The following is a 24,933-nucleotide window of genomic DNA, read 5'->3' as shown; positions in this document are numbered from 1 at the left end:
AAAGGTGATGAAGAACACTTAGAACATGAAGAGAGAGTTTGAGAGAGAGTAATTTGATGCATAAAAATTAAATGAGAATGTGTTTGTGAGGTTAATCATTCACGTGAAAATTGGGGTTCCATATAGCCTCCATTAGTTTGTTGTTTTGTTAGATATTTCATGCTAGATGTTAAATGATGGTTCCCACATGTGTTAGGTGATTTACAAGGGCTGCTAAGAGCTGATTATTGGAGTGTATATAATAATAGTAAATACATTTAGAAGCTGGGTATTGTACGAGTACGAATACGGGTGCATACGAGTAGAATTGTTGACGAAAATGAACGAGGATGTAATTGTAAGCATTTTTGTTAAGTAGAAGTACTTTGATAAGTGTCTTGAAGTCTTTCAAAAGTGTATAAATACATATTAAAACACTACATGTATATATATTTTAATTGAGTCTTTAAGTCATCGTTAGTCGTTACATGTAAGTGTTGTTTTGAAACCTTTAAGTTAACGATCTTATTTAATGTTGTTAACCCATTGTTTATTATATCTAATGGGATGTTAAATTATTATATTATCATAATAATATGATATATATATATATATATATATATATATATATATATATATATATATATATATATATATATATATATATATATATATAAATGTCGTTACAACGATAATCGTTACATATATGTCTCGTTTCGAAACCCTTAAGTTAGTAGTCTTGTTTTTTTACATATGTAGTTCATTGTTAATATAATTAATGAGATACATACCTATCATAATATCATGTTAACTATATATATATATATCCATATATATGTCATCATATAGTTTTTACAAGTTTTAACGTTCGTGAATCGCCGGTCAACTTGGGTGGTCAATTGTCTATATGAAACTTATTTCAATTAATCAAGTCTTAACAAGTTTGATTGCTTAACATGTTGGAAACACTTAATCATGTAATTATCAATTTCATTTAATATATATAAACATGGAAAAGTTCGGGTCACTACAAAGTGGACCTCTCAACAGAGACTTGTAATCATAATTCAATGTATATGATATTTCAATCTTTTGATATTATCCTTTAATTCCTTCGATAATTATTCTAAATATATTTTGAAACAAATACGTTCATGTAAAGTATTATACGTCTAATACTTTGTTAACGTTTTCAAGTTATAATATATACATAATCATGTACGTTCATTTAATGGTTCGTGAATCATTGGAATTTGGTCGAGGTTAAATGAATGTATGAACATAGATTACAATCTTGATATTTAACTTAACAAACTTTGCTTATCATGTAGGAATAATATAAAGATAAAGTTTAAATTTGGTCGAAAATTTCCGGGTCGTCACAATAAATACATAATAGGAGATACACAGCACTAGAATATGCGACCTATAGACATTTATCGGAGAAAGTGGACTACTATAGCTTTGGCATCGTCACCCTTGAAGTCGTTAGTGGTTGGAGGAGTGGTGATGTGACCTATAACGGGCCTAATATGGAATACCTACTTGATAAGGTAATATACTACTCCTGATGTAGAGACCCGTCCTAATCCATCTGGACGAATACATTACATTTGGTTACATCACGAGGTACTTGACCTCTATATGATACATTTTACAAACATTGCATTCGTTTTTAAAAGATAAACTTTCATTACATCGAAAGTTGACGGCATGCATACCATTTCATAATATATCCAATTATAATTGACTTAATAATAATCTTGATGAATTCAACGACTCGAATGCAAAGTCTTTTGAAATATGTCATGAATGACTCTAAGTAATATTTCAAAAATGAGCAAATGCACAGCGGAAGATTTCTTTCATACCTGAGAATAAAAATGCTTAAAAGTGTTAACCAAAAGGTTGGTGAGTTAATTAGTTTATCATAATCAATCATTTTCATAATTTTAATAGACCACAAGATTTCATTTTTATATATAAAGTGCAGGAACACTCATCTGCAAAAATTATAATACAGGAACACTCATCTGTATAAAAATTCATTTATATTGTAAACACTGGTAATCGAAATTAACAAATGCATTTAGAATATCCCCAAATATACAGGTATACTCATCTTTATATAAAATTGAAGTACTAAAGTATCCATAACCTGGATGGGGTTTGTTAGGCCCGATAGATCTATCTTTAGGATTCGCGTCAATTAGGGGGTCTGTTCCCTAATTCTTAGGCTACCAAGCTAAAAGGGTGATATCCAGTATAAATAAATAAATTGCGATAATTAAATGTAATAAGGAATTAACAGTTAGCTAGGAATAGTTAGCTAGAATTTTGTTAGCGTGGTTTCTTAACAAAATTTCTCATAGTTATTTTATTTGTTTCTAACAAATTTTATTTAGTCAAATGTTTTCTTCATTATGCCACTTGTTGGATTCTGATAAGTCAAAATCCAAATATATAATTGAATGAAAATGGTTATTCTACGGTGAACGGATTCGTATATCTGCGGTTCTAAGTAGGATAGTAAATGACTGTTGAATCGAATTTGAAGAATGTACAGTGTAACATGTTAATGTGAGATCTAAATATTTCTAGGGTATTACCTACCCGTTAAAATATTCTCATCATTAATAGTTTGTACAAAAGAACTTTTAATTACAATCTTTATGAAAATATATATACATATATATTTTCTTTAGATGTAATCATGGAATTAATGAGTTAATCTAATATTAAACTCATTTGATTTACTGTTAGAACTAGAATACATAATCTCTAAAATATTAGAGATTACATAATCGCCATGTAGAACAAAGATCATGCTCGAGGTATAGATTGTGATGTTGAGGCTTGTGTTGTCGGTGGTACTGGTGTTGTCGGTGATGCTTGCAAATTGTGCATCATATTCTCCAAAGCTATTATTCGGGCGCGAAGCTCGTTGACTTCTTCTATTACTCCAGGATTATTGTCGGTCGGGACGAGCGGATGAATAAGATTTAGAATGTGAAATAGTATATAATCGTGATGAGATACTCTGGAAATGAGAGAAAAAATGGTGTTTCGAATAGGTTCTCCGGTAAGTGCTTCGGGTTCTTCGCCAAGAGGAAAATGTGGTGGATGGAAGGGATCGCCTTCTTCTCGTCCCCATTGATTAAGTAGATTACAAACTCATCCCCAATTCATCCAGAATTGAAGATGACTAATTGGTTGATCCATTTTGTTTATACTGCTTTCGGAGCTCAGGTGAATATCCATATCGGAATAGTTGTCAGAATAGCTATTGGAGTAGCTATCGGAATTTGAGGAACATGAATTGGTTGAGGGATCCATATCGTACGATCAAGGAATTGATTTCTATACGATATAGATTATAGGACTTAGATTAATATTATTCAATACATAATCTACATATGTACATATAATACCAGAATCCCATGAGTTACGGAGCAATCTTCGGAAGCTGTCAGGCAAAGTTTACAGTAACAGATACGCTAAGATATGAATTTGTATATACACTATCTATGCAATAGAGGCAGTAAGACGTGTCTAGACTTTAAGGATGATAAGCAAATAATTTTCGACACGAAATGATAAGCAAAACTTTTTGATATGCAGACACGGTCGAAGTCCAGACTCACTAATGCATCTAAACAACTATCAGTTAGACACACCAATGCAAGACCTGGTTCGCTAAGACCACCGCTCTGATACCACCTGTAGAGACCCGTCCTAATCTATCTGGATGAATACATTACATTTGGTTACATCGCGAGGTACTTGACCTCTATATGATACATTTTACAAACATTGAATTCGTTTTTAAAAGACAAAGTTTCATTACATCGAAAGTTGATGGCATGCATACCATTTCATAATATATCCAACTATAATTGACTTAATAATAACCTTGATGAACTCAACGACTCGAATGCAACGTCTTTTGAAATATGTCATGAATGACTCCAAGTAATATTTCTAAAATGAGCAAATGCACAGTGGAAGATTTCTTTCATACCTGAGAATAAACATGCTTAAAAGTGCCAATCAAAAGGTTGGTGAGTTCATTAGTTTATCATAATTAATCATTTCCATAAATTTAATAGACCACAAGATTTCATTTTTATATATAAACTGCAGGAACACTCATCTGCAAAAATTATAATATAGGAACAATCATCTGTATAAAAATTCATTCATATGGTGAACACCTGGTAACCGACATTAACAAATGAATTTAGAATATCCTCAAATATACAGGTACACTCATCTGTATATAAAATCGAAGTACTAAAGCATCCATAACCTGGATGGGTTTTGTTAGGCCCGATATATCTATCTTTAGGATTCACGTCAATTAGGGGGTCTGTTCCCTAATTCTTAGGCTACCAAGCTAAAAGGTTGATATCCAGTATAATGATTCAACCATAGAATGTAGTTTCAGTACTTGTGTCTATTTCATAAAACAGTTATAAAAACAGCGCATGTATTCTCAGTCCCAAAAATATATATATTGCAAAAGCATTTAAAAAGGGAGAAAATGAAACTCACAATACGATATTTTGTAGTAAAAATATGCATATGACAGAACTGGACAATGCAAGGTTGGCCTCGGATTCACGAACCTATATCATTTATATATATATATCAACACATATAATTGTAATCGAACGAATTTATATATTATTAGTGATATAAATGTTATCTTAATAAATTATATGTTTTGTTAATAAATTAAATATATTTATTTTATATATTTTAAATAAATAATTAATATTTATTATAAAAATATTAATATAGTTTTGTTAAATATATTTTATATAACTAATTTTTATTGTAATAATAATAATAATAATAATAATATTAATAGCAACATTGATAATAATAATATATTTTATTATAATAGTAATAATGATAATGATATTAGTAATAATAAAAATGATAATAATAGTAATAATAATAATGTTAAAGTAATAATATTAATGTTAAAAATAATGATAATAATAACAATAATGTTAAAGGTAATAATAAAAGAAATGTTATGATACTTTTAATATTAATAATAATTCTAATAATAATAATAAAAATACTAATAAAGATGATAGTTTCAATAATAATGATAACTTTTAATAAAAAGATAATGATAATTTTTAATATATAATCATATTTACATACATAATAAACGTACCTGAATCATCTATTAATATTAATGATTAGATTGAGTACCTATACATATACATATACATATATGTATATATATATATGAGTATATATATAAATCTCTATGTATAAGTGTTATTATAATTCTTACCATTATAACTACATAATGTAAGTTTTAGTCATAAATATGTATGTATGTATGTATGTATGTATATATGTATGTATGTATATATATATATAAAGGTGATTATTAGTTATCTTTACAATCTACGTTTTATAGATATCGTTTTATTAACCCTTGTTAAGTTATTTGTATATATACATATTAGTTCATACAATTACAACTTATATAGCATAATAATTATAATTATGGTATTTAAAATATAGTGGTAATAAACATATGAAGCTTAGGTTGTAAATTATACCCTCGATTTGAATGAAAAACACGATCGAATTGAGATTGTGCTCGAAAGGAAAACAAGAACCGACTGTGTTTCGGTTTCTGAGTGTTACTCAAATAGATCCCACGAAACTGTTGGGTATTCTTGTTAAAAGCCCAACCTATTTAATATCATTGAAGCCCATGTTTACTAGTCCATCAAAATGACCCATTCAATAGATTATTTGGATCTAGAAGCCTGCTATCCTATACCAACTGATGGAGTAGGGTTTTTTAGTCGACACAACAACACACACAGGAGGTTCGGCCGTTAACTCAGTCATCGAATCCTCCTCACCTTTGAATTAACCTAATCATCAATCATTATCATCTTATCTTCATCATCACTGCATCATCATTATTATTATATCAATGGTATCATCATTCATTATCAATGTTTATTATTAAGGTTTATTATTTCATGTATAAATTATCATAATCACATTCGATATTTATTTTCACGAATCGTGACTCACATTCCATATCACCTATATTACCATTCTGCAATCATCATCATTGTGCATCATAATCATCATCTTCGTTGTACAGAAATAGTGACAGGCAACAATAATGATCGAACATGAAGCATCGGTGGTTGTGGTTCGAATAAAATAGAAAACAAAAATCATAACGTGACTGTAACTGAGAGGGATGACGTGATATATCTGTAACGAAAATCAGAAAAACAAATATAGAAAATAGATATAGAAAACGAAATAGAAAACGAAACAGGAATTTAGAGGGATTTTGAACGATGGGTTCTTAAATTTCATGGCCCAACACTCTCCACAACCCAAGTGACGAAAACCCTTTAAACCAAAGTCTACAAAGAATAAAACCGACCCATTAAGAGAATAGGAAGAAATCATTGGTGATATTAACAGAAATTAGACAAGTTGCAGCGGTAAAAAGTGGTGTTTACAGCAACAAAAGATGGCTCAACAAATGTAATGACTTGACAAAATCATCATTGACGGCGTCGTTAACTTAGCTCCCGTTACGTGGTCATAGTTGTAGTGACCCGAACTTTTCCATGTTTATATATATTAATTGAGATTGATATTTACATGATTAAATGTTTCCAACATGTTAAGCAATCAAACTTATTAAGACTTGATTAATTGAAATAGGTTTCATATAGACAATTGACCACCCAAGTTGACCGGTGATTCACGAACGTTAAAACTTTTAAAAACTATATGATGACATATATATGGTTATATATATAGTTAACATGATATTATGATAAGTAAACATATCATTAAGTATATTAACAATTAACTACATATGTAAAAACAAGACTACTAACTTAATGATTTTGAAACGAGACATATATGTAACGATTATCGTTGTAACGACATTTAATGTATATATATCATATTAAGAGATATTCGTACATCATAATATCATGATAATATAATAATTTAAAATCTCTTTTGATATTATAAACATTGGGTTAACAACATTTAACAAGATCGTTAACCTAAAGGTTTCAAAACAACATTTACATGTAACGACTAACGATGACTTAACGACTCAGTTAAAATGTATATACATGTAGTGTTTTAATATGTATTTATACACTTTTGAAAGACTTCAATACACTTATCAAAATACTTCTACTTAACAAAAATGCTTACAATTACATCCTCGTTCAGTTTCATCAACAATTCTACTCGTATGCACCCGTATTCGTACTCGTACAATACACAGCTTTTAGATGTATGTACTATTGGTATATACACTCTAATGATCAGCTCTTAGCAGCCCATGTGAGTCACCTAACACATGTGGGAACCATCATTTGGCAACTAGCATAAAATATCTCATAAAATTACAAAAATATGAGTAATCATTCATGACTTATTTACATGAAAACAAAATTACATATCCTTTATATCTAATCCATACACCAACGACCAAAAACACCTACAAACACTTTCATTCTTCAATTTTATTCATCTAATTGATCTCTCTCAAGTTCTATCTTCAAGTTCTAAGTGTTCTTCATAAATTCTACAAGTTCTAGTTACATAAAATCAAGAATACTTTCAAGTTTGCTAGCTCACTTCCAATCTTGTAAGGTGATCATCCAACCTTAAGAAATCTTTGTTTCTTACAGTAGGTTATCATTCTAATACAAGGTAATAATCATATCAAACTTTGGTTCAATTTCTATAACTATAACAATCTTATTTCAAGTGATGATCTTACTTGAACTTGTTTTCGTGTCATGATTCTGCTTCAAGAACTTCGAGCCATCCAAGGATCCGTTGAAGCTAGATCCATTTTTCTCTTTTCCAGTAGGTTTATCCAAGGAACTTAAGGTAGTAATGATGTTCATAACATCATTCGATTCATACATATAAAGTTATCTTATTCGAAGGTTTAAACTTGTAATCACTAGAACATAGTTTAGTTAATTCTAAACTTGTTCGCAAACAAAAGTTAATCCTTCTAACTTGACTTTTAAAATCAACTAAACACATGTTCTATATCTATATGATATGCTAACTTAATGATTTAAAACCTGGAAACACGAAAAACACCGTAAAACCGGATTTACGCCGTAGTAGTAACATCGCGGGCTGTTTTGGGTTAGTTAATTAAAAACTATGATAAACTTTGATTTAAAAGTTGTTATTCTGAGAAAAATATTTTTATTATGAACATGAAACTATATCCAAAAATTATGGTTAAACTCAAAGTGGAAGTATGTTTTCTAAAATGGTCATCTAGACGTCGTTCTTTCGACTGAAATGACTACCTTTACAAAAACGACTTGTAACTTATTTTTCCGACTATAAACCTATACTTTTTCTGTTTAGATTCATAAAATAGAGTTCAATATAAAACCATAACAATTTGATTCACTCAAAACGGATTTAAAATGAAGAAGTTATGGGTAAAACAAGATTGGATAATTTTTCTCATTTTAGCTACGTGAAAATTGGTAACAAATCTATTCCAACCATAACTTAATCAACTTGTATTGTATATTATGTAATCTTGAGATACCATAGACACGTATACAATGTTTCGACCTATCATGTCGACACATCTATATATATTTCGGAACAACCATAGACACTCTATATGTGAATGTTGGAGTTAGCTATACAGGGTTGAGGTTGATTCCAAAATATATATAGTTTGAGTTGTGATCAATACTGAGATACGTATACACTGGGTCGTGGATTGATTCAAGATAATATTTATCGATTTATTTCTGTACATCTAACTATGGACAACTAGTTGTAGGTTACTAACGAGGACAGCTGACTTAATAAACTTAAAACATCAAAATATATTAAAAGTGTTGTAAATATATTTTGAACATACTTTGATATATGTGTATATATTGTTATAGGTTCGTGAATCAACCAGTGGCCAAGTCTTACTTCCCGACGAAGTAAAAATCTGTGAAAGTGAGTTATAGTCCCACTTTTAAAATCTAATATTTTTGGGATGAGAATACATGCAGGTTTTATAAATGATTTACAAAATAGACACAAGTACGTGAAACTACATTCTATGGTTGAATTATCAAAATCGAATATGCCCCTTTTTATTAAGTCTGGTAATCTAAGAATTAGGGAACAGACACCCTAATTGACGCGAATCCTAAAGATAGATCTATTGGGCCTAACAAACCCCATCCAAAGTACCGGATGCTTTACTACTTCGAAATTTATATCATATCCGAAGGGTGTCCCGGAATGATGGGGATATTCTTATATATGCATCTTGTTAATGTCGGTTACCAGGTGTTCACCATATGAATGATTTTTATCTCTATGTATGGGATGTGTATTGAAATATGAAATCTTGTGGTCTATTATTATGATTTGATATATATAGGTTAAACCTATAACTCACCAACATTTTTGTTGACGTTTTAAGCATGTTTATTCTCAGGTGATTATTAAGAGCTTCCGCTGTCGCATACTTAAATAAGGACGAGATTTGGAGTCCATGCTTGTATGATATTGTGTAAAAACTGCATTCAAGAAACTTATTTTGTTGTAACATATTTGTATTGTAAACCATTATGTAATGGTCGTGTGTAAACAGGATATTTTAGATTATCATTATTTGATAATCTACGTAAAGCTTTTTAAACCTTTATTGATGAAATAAAGGTTATGGTTTGTTTTAAAATGAATGCAGTCTTTGAAAAACGTCTCATATAGAGGTCAAAACCTCGCAACGAAATCAATTAATATGGAACGTTTTTAATCAATAAGAACGGGACATTTCAGTTGGTATCAGAGCGTTGGTCTTAGAGAACCAGAATTTTGCATTAGTGTGTCTTATCGAGTTTGTTAGGATGCATTAGTGAGTCTGGACTTCGACCGTGTTTACTTGAAAATGATTGCTTAACAAATTTTGTTGGAAACTATATATTTTTAACATGTGAATATTATGTGATATATTAATCTCTTAACGCGTTTGATATTATGTGATAGATGTCTACCTCTAGAACAAGTCCCATTGACTCACCTAATAATAATGAAGAGTCAAATGTAAATTGGAATGATTCGTGGACTGATTCACAAGTTCCCGAAGAGGAACCGGAAGAAGAGTCGGAACCGGAAGAAGAATCGGAACCGGAAGAAGAATCGGAACCGGATGAAGAAATAGAACCGGTGGGGGAAATAATAAAACGGTTAAGTAAAAGAAAATCCTCAACCAACCAACCAAGGTTAATTATGGTCAATGGTGTTTCCGCCAAGGAAGCAAAATATTGGGAGGATTACCAATTCTCCGATGAATCGGATTCCGACGAGAATTCCGATGATGTTATAGAAATTACCCCAACTGAATTTAAAAAGGCAAAAGAAAATAATAAGGGAAAGGGCATAAAAATAGAGAAATCTAATTCCAACCCCGATGAACTTTATATGTATCGTCAACCCCCGAAGTCCTTAAGTTGTAACAATGACCCGGGAACCTCTAAACCACCAGGTTTTTCTAAACCAATGTGGAAAATGACGGCTCGTATTAGGGGAACATCATATATCCCTAGAAACTTGGCAAAACGAACCAAAACCGAAGAAGAAGAAACAAACGAGTCGGAATAAGATAGTTGTATTCGTGTGGTGTAATATATGTAATATAGTGTGCTTATGCTTTATGATATATGTAAAAATTGCTTGTATTAATAAGTATTTTTTTATGAATCTAACTCTTGTCTATTTTACAGTATAAAAACACAAAATGGATAGACAACCCAATATTTTAAGAGACCTACCCGGAGACATGATTGATGAAATCTTGTCTAGAGTCGGTCAGAATTCTTCGGCACAACTATTTAAGGCGAGATCAGTTTGTAAGACATTTGAAGAACTTTCCAAGAATGCCTTGGTTTATAAAAGGCTTTCGTTCGAAAGATGGGGGATATCACATTGGGAAATCCATAAGTTACGATGTGTTTACTTTGACGCATATATTGCGGGGAACCCAAATGCTATTTTACGCAATGGGTTAAGAAATTATTTTGACTCAATATATCCGAATATTGGACTTCGTGATTTAGAAAAAGCGGCTAACATGCAACATAAAGAAGCATGTTATGCTTACGGATTAGTAATGTTCGCTTCTCACCAAAGTGAGAACAAGAACATCGGGCTACAACTATTAAACAAAACGTTCCCACAAGTGACGGAGTCGGTAATTGGGGTAAAAAATGAGGTTTTTAGATTGTTACGGGACTGTTGGACATTACGTAACCCTCGTCCCTTTGACGACGTTACAACACGCTGTCTTATCAACGGCCATAACGGTTATGTTCCACAAGACCAAGGATGGGAAGTAATCCTAGTAAAACCAGAATGCATGACTTGTTTCTGGACGTATGAATTACGTGTCTTTATTGCCTTTGCTGAACGACTTGTTTACTAGCTAGAATTATCTTCACAACCATCTTGTATCAAATTTATTGTGTGCTATATTTCATGCTATATGTAAAATAAGCGGTATTGTAAGTTTGTAAAATATTGTGTAAAAGTTTGAACGCGAAATATTAATATAATCAGTTTTTCATATAGAATTGTAGTAGTTGAATTGTATATTAGCTACTAAGTATGAACTTAACGGATAGGTACTACCCGAATTTAAACTTATAAAACGCTAATATGAAGAAAAAGCTTTTATAAATGAGTTCATATTATGCTACGAAATACTATTAACTACTCTTAATATTCTGTATGATTAACTTGTTCCATTTGACTATTTTGAAGGAAATGGCACTGACTACTCGACACACCTTGAATATGAATGAAGAGGAATTCCGTACTTTTCTAGCTTCAAACATAGCCGCAGTACAGGCTGCGCTACATACCAACAATAACCTTGGATCCAGCAGTACAGGAAATCGTGTAGGATGCACCTACAAAGAATTCACTGCCTGCAAACCTTTGGAATTTGATGGAACCGAAGGACCGATCGGATTGAAAAGGTGGACCGAGAAGGTCGAATCGGTGTTTGCCATAAGTAAGTGTACTGAAGAGGACAAAGTGAAGTACGCTACGCATACCTTCACAGGTTCTGCGTTAACATGGTGGAATACCTATCTAGAGCAAGTGGGACAAGACGATGCGTACGCACTACCGTGGTCAGCATTCAAGCACTTGATGAACGAGAAGTACCGTCCCAGAACCGAGGTCAATAAGCTCAAGACAGAACTTAGAGGGTTATGAACCCAAGGATTTGATATTACCACGTACGAAAGACGATTCACAGAATTGTGCCTATTGTGTCCGGGAGCATTCGAAGATGAGGAAGAGAAGATCGACGCGTTTGTGAAAGGATTACCGGAAAGAATCCAAGAAGATATAAGTTCACACGAGCCCGCCTCCATACAACAGGCATGTAGAATGGCTCACAAACTAGTGAACCAGATTGAAGAAAGAATTAAAGAACAGACTGCTGAAGAGGCCAATGTGAAGCAAGTCAAAAGAAAGTGGGAGGAAAACGGTGATAAAAATCACCAATACAACAACAACAGCAATTACAACAATAATCGCAACAATTATCCCAACAATCGCAACATCAATCGCAACTACAACAAACGGCCCAACAATAACAACAACAACAACAACAGCAACTACAACAATCATCCCAATAACAATAATAACCGCAACAACAACAACAATCAGAAGCAGCTATGCCAAAGGTGTGAAAAGTATCACTCGGGGTTCTGCACCAAATTTTGCAATAAGTGTAAAAGAAATGGTCATAGCGCGGCGAAGTGTGAGGTCTACGAACCAGGGGTTAATAGAACGAAAGGAACAAATGGTGTCGGAACGAGTAATGGCGGAGCAACTAGTGTCGGAGCAAGTTATGCCAATGTAGTTTGTTATAAATGTGGAAAACCGGGCCACATTATTAGAAATTGCCCGAACCAGGAGAACACGAATGGACAAGGCCGCGGAAGAGTTTTCAATATTAATGCGGCAGAGGCACAGGAAGACCCGGAGCTTGTTACGGGTACGTTTCTTATTGACAATAAATCTGCTTACGTTTTATTTGATTCGGGTGCAGATAGAAGCTATATGAGTAGAGATTTTTGTGCTAAATTAAGTTGTCCATTGACGCATTTGGATAGTAAATTTTTACTAGAAATAGCAAATGGTAAATTAATTTCAGCAGATAATATATGTCGGAATCGAGAAATTAAACTGGTTAGTGAAACATTTAAGATTGATTTGATACCAGTAGAGTTAGGGAGTTTTGATGTGATAATCTGTATGGACTGGTTGAAAGAAGTGAAAGCAGAGATCGTTTGTTACAAAAATGCAATTCGCATTATACGAGAAAAAGGAAAACCCTTAATGGTGTACGGAGAAAAGGGCAACACGAAGCTACATCTTATTAGTAATTTGAAGGCACAAAAACTAATAAGAAAAGGTTGCTATGCTGTTCTAGCACACGTCGAGAAAGTACAAACTGAAGAAAAGTGCATCAATGATGTTCCCATTGAAAAAGAATTTCCCGATGTATTTCCGAAAGAATTACCGGGATTACCCCCACATCGATCCGTTGAATTTCAAATAGATCTTGTACCAGGAGCTGCACCAATAGCTCGTGCTCCTTACAGACTCGCACCCAGCGAGATGAAAGAACTGCAAAGCCAATTACAAGAACTTTTAGAGCGTGGTTTCATTCGACCAAGCACATCACCGTGGGGAGCTCCTGTTTTGTTTGTCAAGAAGAAAGATGGTACATTCAGGTTGTGTATCGACTACCGAGAGTTGAACAAACTTACCATCAAGAACCGCTACCCACTACCGAGAATCGAAGACTTATTTGATCAACTACAAGGCTCGTCTGTTTATTCAAAGATTGACTTACGTTCCGGGTATCATCAAATGCGGGTGAAAGAAGATGATATTCCAAAGACTGCTTTCAGAACACGTTACGGTCATTACGAGTTTATGGTCATGCCGTTTGGTTTAACTAATGCACCAGCTGTGTTCATGGACCTTATGAACCGAGTGTGTGGACCATACCTTGACAAGTTTGTCATTGTTTTCATTGATGACATACTTATTTACTCAAAGAATGACCAAGAACACGGTGAACATTTGAGAAAGGTGTTAGAAGTATTGAGGAAGGAAGAATTGTACGCTAAGTTTTCAAAGTGTGCATTTTGGTTGGAAGAAGTTCAATTCCTCGGTCACATAGTGAACAAAGAAGGTATTAAGGTGGATCCGGCAAAGATAGAAACTGTTGAAAAGTGGGAAACCCCAAAAACTCCGAAACACATACGCCAGTTTTTAGGACTAGCTGGTTACTACAGAAGGTTCATCCAAGACTTTTCCAGAATAGCAAAACCCTTGACTGCATTAACGCATAAAGGGAAGAAATTTGAATGAAATGATGAACAAGAGAAAGCATTTCAGTTATTGAAGAAAAAGCTAACTACAGCACCTATATTGTCATTGCCTGAAGGGAATGATGATTTTGTGATTTATTTTGACGCATCAAAGCAAGGTCTCGGTTGTGTATTAATGCAACGAATGAAGGTGATTGCTTATGCGTCTAGACAATTGAAGATTCACGAACAAAATTATACGACGCATGATTTGGAATTAGGCGCGGTTGTTTTTGCATTAAAGACTTGGAGGCACTACTTATATGGGGTCAAAAGTATTATATATACCGACCACAAAAGTCTTCAACACATATTTAATCAGAAACAACTGAATATGAGGCAGCGTAGGTGGATTGAATTGTTGAATGATTACGACTTTGAGATTCGTTACCACCCGGGGAAGGCAAATGTGGTAGCCGATGCCTTGAGCATGAAGGATAGAGAACCCATTCGAGTAAAATCTATGAATATAATGATTCATAATAACCTTACTACTCAAATAAAGGAGGTGCAACAAGGAGTTTTAAAAGAGGGAAATTTAAAGGATGAAATACCCAAAGGATCGGAGAAGCATCTTAATATTCTGGAAGACGGAACCCGGTATAGGGCAAAAAGGATTTGGGTACCAAAATTTGGAGATATGAGAGAAATGGTACTTAGAGAAGCTCATAAAACCAGATACTCAATACATCCTGGAACGGGGAAGATGTACAAGGATCTCAAGAAACATTTTTGGTGGCCGGGTATGAAAGCCGATGTTGCTAAATACGTAGGAGAATGTTTGACGTGTTCTAAGGTCAAAGCTGAGCATCAGAAACCATCAGGTCTACTTCAACAACCCGAAATCCCGGAATGGAAATGGGAAAACATTACCATGGATTTCATCACTAAATTGCCAAGGACTGCAAGTGGTTTTGATACTATTTGGGTAATAGTTGATCGTCTCACCAAATCAGCACACTTCCTGCCAATAAGAGAAGATGACAAGATGGAGAAGTTAGCACGACTGTATTTGAAGGAAGTCATCTCCAGACATGGAATACCAATCTCTATTATCTCTGATAGGGATGGCAGATTTATTTCAAGATTCTGGCAGACATTACAGCAAGCATTAGGAACTCGTCTAGACATGAGTACTGCCTATCATCCACAAACTGATGGGCAGAGCGAAAGGACAATACGAACGCTTGAAGACATGCTACGAGCATGTGTTATTGATTTCGGAAATAGTTGGGATCGACATCTACCGTTAGCAGAATTTTCCTACAACAACAGCTACCATTCAAGCATTGAGATGGCGCCATTTGAAGCACTTTATGGTAGAAAGTGCAGGTCTCCGATTTGTTGGAGTGAAGTGGGGGATAGACAGATTACGGGTCCGGAGATTATACAAGAAACTACCGAGAAGATCATCCAAATTCAACAACGGTTGAAAACCGCCCAAAGTCGACAAAAGAGCTACGCTGACATTAAAAGAAAAGATATAGAATTTGAAATTGGAGAGATGGTCATGCTTAAAGTTGCACCTTGGAAAGGCGTTGTTCGATTTGGTAAACGAGGGAAATTAAATCCAAGGTATATTAGACCATTCAAGATTATTGATCGTGTCAGACTAGTAGCTTACCGACTTGAGTTACCTCAACAACTCGCGGCTGTACATAACACTTTCCACGTCTCGAATTTGAAGAAATGTTTTGCTAAAGAAGATCTCACTATTCCGTTAGATGAAATCCAAATCAACGAAAAACTTCAATTCATCGAAGAACCCATCGAAATAATAGATCGTGAGGTTAAAAGACTTAAGCAAAACAAGATACCAATTGTTAAGGTTCGATGGAATGCTCGTAGAGGACCCGAGTTCACCTGGGAGCGTGAAGATTAGATGAAGAAGAAATACCCGCATCTATTTCCAGAAGATTAGTCAACACCTTCAACAGCTTAAAATTTCGGGACGAAATTTATTTAACGGGTAGGTACTGTAGTGACCCGAACTTTTCCATGTTTATATATATTAATTGAGATTGATATTTACATGATTAAATTTTTCCAACATGTTAAGCAATCAAACTTGTTAAGACTTGATAAATTGAAATAGGTTTCATATAGACAATTGACCACCCAAGTTGACCGGTGATTCACGAACGTTAAAACTTGTAAAAACTATATGATGAAATATATATGGTTATATATATAGTTAACATGATATTATGATAAGTAAACATATCATTAAGTATATTAACAATGAACTACATATGTAAAAACAAGACTACTAACTTAATGATTTTGAAACGAGACATATATGTAACGATTATCGTTGTAACGACATTTAATGTATATATATCATATTAAGAGATATTCGTACATCATAATATCATGATAATATAATAATTTAAAATCTCTTTTAATATTATAAACATTGGGTTAACAACATTTAACAAGATCGTTAACCTAAAGGTTTCAAAACAACATTTACATGTAACGACTAACGACGACTTAACGACTCAGTTAAAATGTATATACATGTAGTGTTTTAATATGTATTTATACACTTTTGAAAGACTTCAATACACTTATCAAAATACTTCTACTTAACAAAAATGCTTACAATTACATCCTCGTTCAGTTTCATCAACAATTCTACTCGTATGCACCCGTATTCGTACTCGTACAATACACAGCTTTTAGATGTATGTACTATTGGTATATACACTCCAATGATTAGCTCTTATCAGCCCATGTGAGTCACCTAACACATGTGGGAACCATCATTTGGCAACTAGCATGAAATATCTCATAAAATTACAAAAATATGAGTAATCATTGATGACTTATTTACATGTAAACAAAATTACATATCCTTTATATCTAATCCATACACCAACGACCAAAAACACCTACAAACACTTTCATTCTTCAATTTTCTTCATCTAATTGATCTCTCTCAAGTTCTATCTTCAAGTTCTAAGTGTTCTTCATAAATTCTACAAGTTCTAGTTACATAAAATCAAGAATACTTTCAAGTTTGCTAGCTCACTTCCAATCTTGTAAGGTGATCATCCAACCTCAAGAAATCTTTTTTTTCTTATAGTAGGTTATCATTCTAATACAAGGTAATATTCATATTCAAACTTTGGTTCAATTTCTATAACTATAACAATCTTATTTCAAGTGATGATCTTACTTGAACTTGTTTTCGTGTCATGATTCTGCTTCAAGAACTTCGAGCCATCCAAGGATCCGTTGAAACTAGATCCATTTTTCTATTTTCCAGTAGGTTTATCCAAGGAACTTAAGGTAGTAATGATGTTCATAACATCATTCGATTCATACATATAAAGCTATCTTATTCGAAGGTTTAAACTTGTAATCACTAGAACATAGTTTAGTTAATTCTAAACTTGTTCGCAAACAAAAGTTAATCCTTCTAACTTGACTTTTAAAATCAACTAAACACATGTTCTATATCTATATGATATGCTAACTTAATGATTTAAAACCTGGAAACACGAAAAACACCGTAAAACTGGATTTACGCCGTCGTAGTAACACCGCGGGCTGTTTTGGGTTAGTTAATTAAAAACTATGATAAACTTTGATTTAAAAGTTGTTATTCTGAGAAAATTATTTTTATTATGAACATGAAACTATATCCAAAAATTATGGTTAAACTCAAAGTGGAAGTATGTTTTCTAAAATGGTCATCTAGACGTCGTTCTTTCGACTGAAATGACTACCTTTACAAAAACGACTTGTAACTTATTTTTTGGACTATAAACCTATACATTTTCTGTTTAGATTCATAAAATAGAGTTCAATATGAAACCATAACAATTTGATTCACTCAAAACGGATTTAAAATGAAGAAGTTATGGGTAAAACAAGATTGGATAATTTTTCTCATTTTAGCTACGTGAAAATTGGTAACAAATCTATTCCAACCATAATTTAATCAACTTGTATTGTATATTATGTAATCTTGAGATACCATAGACACGCATACAATGTTTCGACCTATCATGTCGACACATCTATATATATTTCGGAACAACCATAGACACTTGTTGAGTCCCCAAAATAATTAAGGATTTAATTATGACAAAACAATATTTATTTGCACTAAAGTGTTATGTGCAGCCAGCACAAGTTTGTTTATGTATAGTCAGCTAATATAGCTGTGTCGAGTGTTTAGTATGCTGCCTAGTCTATCAGCACAAGGTAGAAATGTATTCTTCGAATCAGCACAGGATGTGCACCCAGCAAATCAAGAATATCAAGTGACTCAGCATATGAAGGACCAGTAAGTCTGGATATCAGCATACAACACAAGACAGCCATGCTCCATTACAAGCATGGTAAGTTTCCCTAAGTGGTCTACATCAAATGTACTATTCAACCGAAGTCGAAGACAAAGTTGAACAGAGAAGGACACGCGTCGGCGGCTGACAAGTGACCTTACAAGACCGCATGGGAATGCAGAAGTTTAACTTATGTGCAGACATAAGTTATCCGTTGTCAACACCTAGGGAACACAACATTCTATTTGTTTAATCAAATAGTGGTGCCAAACCAAATTGGGGTGTTCCTGCAAATAGCTACTAAAGAGGAAAGAAAGGGAGCACGCCTCCTTACACAATTGTCCCCTCAAGTACAGACATCCTATGTACCAGTGGACAATAGATCAATTACACGGTTAATAGAACTACTATATATATTGTTGTATCCACTATTGTAAAAACTAGTGGTGTGGGTTTATCTGTTAGAGTCCAAACCGTGTAATAGCTTTAGTTTATCTCTTAGCTATAATCTAGGTAATCTGTATCAACCAACTATCATTTCCGCCAAGGATAGTTGTGATTCTTTCTGATTTAATCAATAAAGAATAACCGTTGAAAATTACCTGTGACTCTATCTTATTTACTACAGAATACGAAACGTGTTTAACTGACTAGTTAATTAAGAAAAGAATTGTATTCACCCCCCCTCTACAATACTCCTGTTGTTATTAAGGGACCAACAACACTCTATATGTGAATGTTGGAGTTAGCTATACAGGGTTGAGGTTGATTCCAAAATATATATAGTTTGAGTTGTGATCAATACTGAGATACGTATACACTGGGTCGTGGATTGATTCAAGATAATATTTATCAATTTATTTCTGTACATCTAACTGTGGACAACTAGTTGTAGGTTACTAACGAGGATAGCTGACTTAATAAACTTAACACATCAAAATATATTAAAAGTGTTGTAAATATATTTTGAACATACTTTGATATATATGTATATATTGTTATAGGTTCGTGAATCAACCAGTGGCCAAGTCTTACTTCCCGATGAAGTAAAAATCTGTGAAAGTGAGTTATAGTCCCACTTTTAAAATCTAATATTTTTGGGATGAGAATACATGCAGGTTTTATAAATGATTTACAAAATAGACATAAGTACGTGAAACTACATTCTATGGTTGAATTATCAAAATCGAATATGCCCCTTTTTATTAAGTCTGGTAATCTAAGAATTAGGGAACAGACACCCTAATTGACGCGAATCCTAAAGATAGATCTATTGGGCCTAACAAACCCCATCCAAAGTACCGGATGCTTTAGTACTTCGAAATTTATATCATATCCGAAGGGTGTCCCGGAATGATGGGGATATTCTTATATATGCATCTTGTTAATGTCAGTTACCAGGTGTTCACCATATGAATGATTTTTATCTCTATGTATGGGATGTGTATTGAAATATGAAATCTTGTGGTCTATTATTATGATTTGATATATATAGGTTAAACCTATAACTCACCAACATTTTTGTTGACGTTTTAAGCATGTTAATTCTCAGGTGATTATTAAGAGCTTCCGCTGTTCGCATACTTAAATAAGGACGAGATTTGGAGTCCATGCTTGTATGATATTGTGTAAAAACTGCATTCAAGAAACTTATTTTGTTGTAACATATTTGTATTGTAAACCATTATGTAATGGTCGTGTGTAAACAGGATATTTTAGATTATCATTATTTGATAATCTACGTAAAGCTTTTTAAACCTTTATTGATGAAATAAAGGTTATGGTTTGTTTTAAAATGAATGCAGTCTTTGAAAAACGTCTCATATAGAGGTCAAAACCTCGCAACGAAATCAATTAATATGGAACGTTTTTAATCAATAAGAACGGGACATTTCAATAGTCCCTATATGAGACGCGTTTGACCAAAATTATGTCGCATTCATTTGAGACGTACAAGACTTAAAAAGTTTAGTTTACCAAACGGTTCGACAACAAGTTTGAGTTTACAAAAGTATAAAGTACAATTTAAGTGACTTGCGACATAATTAGTTGAAAATCACAGTTGCTATAAATAGCGTAAGTATGTATGCTATAAGTTTGAATCCAAAGGTGCTATCACTAGCGTATGCATGTATGCTCGACTTCAAGCAGGTAATCAAAGTGTGCGGAAGCATGTGTCAAGTAGCCAAGTATGAACCTGAGAAACATATAGAAAACTGTCAATGAAAAACGTTGGTGAAATCATAGGCGTATCTGTAAACGTTATATTTTGAACCACAAGATTTAGTATTTCCATCAAGTTGATTATTCAAATCATTTGCATTCCATAAGTATGTTCGCGAGCACCCAATTATCAAGGCTTAACTTTCCATCCATAGAACCCCATCACAATAGTGTTAGAACATACACTGTTTCTCGAAAATACATTCCATCCGAAATAACGGTAGCGAACCTTCCGAATGAGGGTTTGTCAAACCCGTATGGCCATACAACATAAGTTCTCACTTACACCTGGCAAGTGTAACTAATGATAATCGAATTGAGGATTTTTGTTCAAACTCGCTGTGGAATGTTTGTTTCATCGTACTTGTGTTCAAAGCATAAAAGTATGTAGTATAAAACTGTATATGTTCCTCATCTCATGATTTAAAGTATAAAAGTTGTTGAAAGATGGGACTATGATCTCACCTTGAGTGCACGAGTATAAAAGTACTTCACAAAGTAAACGTGTGCATGAAAGTTGCTTATCCTTGACCTAAACAAGTAAGTTGTATCGATTAACCGGTTACGACACAAGGTCGGGCGAAATGTGTTCAATTAGTCCTATGGCTCGTTATGACTCAAATAGTATAGCATGTGAATAACGTTGTCAAGTTTCATGCAAAAATCAAGTATAAAAGAGGATTAGAATGATTGCATAAATTTTTTGTTAAGATTGACTAAAAGTCAAACTTGGTCAAAGTCAAGTCAACAGGGTCGGGTCGGGTATCCGACAATTTTTCTAAGTTATATAATCATATGTGAGCATGTTGGCCAAGTTTCATGTTAATCAGAGTTGCGGTTAAGCAAGAAAAGAAATTATGAAGAAAAAAAACACACAAAGAAGTGGTCTGGGACTGCGCGGCGCGCGCAAGGTTGCGCGGCACGCACTACAATGTGGAACCAGATTAGAAATCATTCTAGGGGCCAAGCATCTGCATCCTCCAAATTGTGCGGCGAGCGCAATAATGCGCGGCGCGCATTACTACCTAAAAGGTGCTGTTTTGCTGAAATTGTTAACTCTCAAACCAAAAGTCACCTACTCACAAATAGCGAACCTAAACACTCAAAACACGTATCTTATATCGTTAGAAAGGTATTTTGACAAGGAATACAACTAAACATATATCATCAATCAAGTTAATCATTTACAACAACAAAAACCTCGTTGAATGATCGTTAAAAGTTCATCATTCAAGTTTCAAGTTCGTAAAACGCATTTCATGATTCGGGAATTTACTACACACATAATATGCCGTTTCATAGGTAATTGCGCATACAATACAACTAAACACTTACAAATAACATTGCAAAGTATTTAATGCATCGAATGTTCGTTTTAAGATCTATCAAACCCTAACCAAGAATCACAAAATCAATAATCATGTTAGTGAAGTTTTCCAAGTCAACCTACACATCAAATTGAAGCTAATGATGCTAGTAACACATTTAATACATGAAATTTATCATTTAACAACATTTAAGCAACCAAATCTCAAGATCAAACACACCCATTTCAAGTTTAAGCTAGTTACATCAAAATAACTAGAACAAGCATACAACTCATATATTCATGTTAGACTTGAGCCATAGACACTAATTAACACTTTTATAAGTTAAAAACATCAAGAACAAGAAATTTAGTGTTTTAGAAAAGTTACCCAAACGAGATGAAATTGGTATCAAGTTGTAGAGGACGAAGAGAGGATTCCAAATATGTAATTTGTTTTGATGTTGGCTTGCTAGATTTGATTTAGATGATGATTTTGTGATGAAGGTGAAAAGGATGTAAGTTTGGAAGAGATAAATGAAAGAAAAATCAAAAAGAAAAGAAATGAGGAGGAAATGGTGGGAGGTGATGACTAGTCAACCAAATTTGTCCAAGTGGCAAGATTAGTCCCTCAAGTTTGTAGTCGGGTGCGGGAATTAACTGAACGAATTATTTAAATACACTAGAGTAACGAGAGGTGAGATAATCTAATAACGAAAATATTAAGAACGTTAGTTAACGAAAGACATGAATTTAGATAACAAAAGATATTATCTAAAAAAAAGACGATGTTAAAAATAAATTTAACGGAAAAACGTGAAATGTTACATTACCTACACCTTAAAAGAAATTTCGTCCCGAAATTTGGTTGGAAGTAGTAGTCGTTGTTTCTTCCTCGAAATCTTGCGTTGCCAAATTCTACAAATGGGTGAAGGTACTTCCTTGGGCATTCCAACGAACTCTGACGGTCGGGATTTTACGTTGTTTTAAAGTTTGGTTTCACGATTCATAGTTCTCCTAGGAAGTGATGGTTGTCGTCGATAGTAAGCTCATCGAAAAGGATTACAAGTTCTTGTTTCGCAAGACACGTCTTTAAGTTTGATACACAGAATGTAGAATGAACGGAATTTGTTTGAGTTGGGAGTTCGAAACGGTAAGCAACGGGTCCAATACGCCTCAAGATTTTAAAAGGATCCAAATGTCGCGGATTTAGCGTTCTACCTTTTCCGAAACGGATTACACCCTTCCAAGGTGCGATATTTAATATTACGCAGTCACCCACTTGGAATTCGAGAGGCTTACGTCTAACATCGGTATAGTGGCGATTACGGGCAGTCTTGGGCCTTTCTTGGATTTGAACAATTTCTCGGTTGTTTCATGAATGAGTTCGGGTCTGGTGGTTTGATTATCATTTACTTCGGTTCAACAATTAAGAAAACGATAATTACGGCTATATGAGTTTCCGAAAGGTGTGGCGTTAATACTCGGGGTGATAAACATCGTGGTAAGAGAATTCAGTTAAAGGCAAATACTTTTCTCAAGTAAATTTGAAGTTGATAACACAAATTCGTATTACGGTTTCCAAGGTTTGAATCGTATGCTTGCTCGATCCGTCAGGTTGTGGTTGATGTGCGGTACTCATGTCTAAACGTGGTCCTGAGGCTTTTTGTAAGGCACTCTAAAAATCTAGAAGAAAAACGAGAATCTCGATTCGAGACGAGGTACATTTCTTTAAGATATATTTGAACAAGTTTTCGTTTCTCAAGAATTTCGCGCCACAGAAGATTTATCGTTTTTCGAAAACGTTTGTTAGAGCAAGTTTTTTATCGGGTTCTGAAAACGTTCGTTAGGACTATTCCCCTTCGTGGTGAATACTAGTATAATGTGAAGAGTATCTCTCTCCATTGAGAATTTAGATAAAAGGTTTCCGTACACAGAAGTACGAGTGTAATGCGAGAGTAGTTTCCGCCTCGATGTGAACATAACAAGCATATTGTAGTTCGTCGATAAAACTGTGCGAATACAAGATAGTATACACGTGTAACATATGCTTGAAGTTGAAAGAATTTGTCATTCATTCGGAAGTATAAATATGGTTCGACAATAACTGAAGATGTGTTCCTGGTATGGTTGTTATCAGTATTCTCGGAGTTTTTGGATATCCAACAAGAAAAATGAAGTCATGTACATGGCACATGGTGGTGATTAGGTTGATCGAGTCCAATCACTATCACGTGCCATTAGAACTTTGGTATGACTTACCATAGTATAACCACGTTGATCAAGTGTCGTTATATTATGCTAACTCATACCTCCATTCTCACATCACTCCAAAAATCAAGTTCGTGTAATCGTGAAGTTTTAAAATGAACAAAGTGTAACGACATCTCTAACGTGACTCGTATTAACCGAAAGAATTTGTACAAATCTAAAGATGCATTTCCCGAGGGAAGTGTATAAATGATTGTTCACGTCAATGCGGTTCAAGTCAAACAATGATGTTCTTAGGTACGAAAGGGCAACGAATTATGGTAACGAGTAGTACGCAACCGTAGTGATAAGTAGTGATGACGATACTCACCGAGAGTAGTGATGGTAGTAACAAAAAGTGGTAGATAGTGTAGAACACCGGTGTAACATCGGTAGTGGT

General features: G+C 33.8%; 1 pseudogene; it reads left to right on the top strand.

Annotated features, from left to right (window-relative positions):
• The window catches only part of LOC139863925 (cysteine-rich receptor-like protein kinase 2), a 215,664-nt pseudogene that overhangs the window by 182,624 nt on the left and 8,107 nt on the right, over positions 1–24,933 (top strand).

This window comes from Rutidosis leptorrhynchoides, chromosome 8 (assembly GCF_046630445.1).
Source record: "Rutidosis leptorrhynchoides isolate AG116_Rl617_1_P2 chromosome 8, CSIRO_AGI_Rlap_v1, whole genome shotgun sequence".
NCBI classification, from domain to species: domain Eukaryota; kingdom Viridiplantae; phylum Streptophyta; class Magnoliopsida; order Asterales; family Asteraceae; genus Rutidosis; species Rutidosis leptorrhynchoides.
Note: the sequence above shows the minus strand (reverse complement) of the source record. Positions and strands in the feature narration are given on the sequence as shown.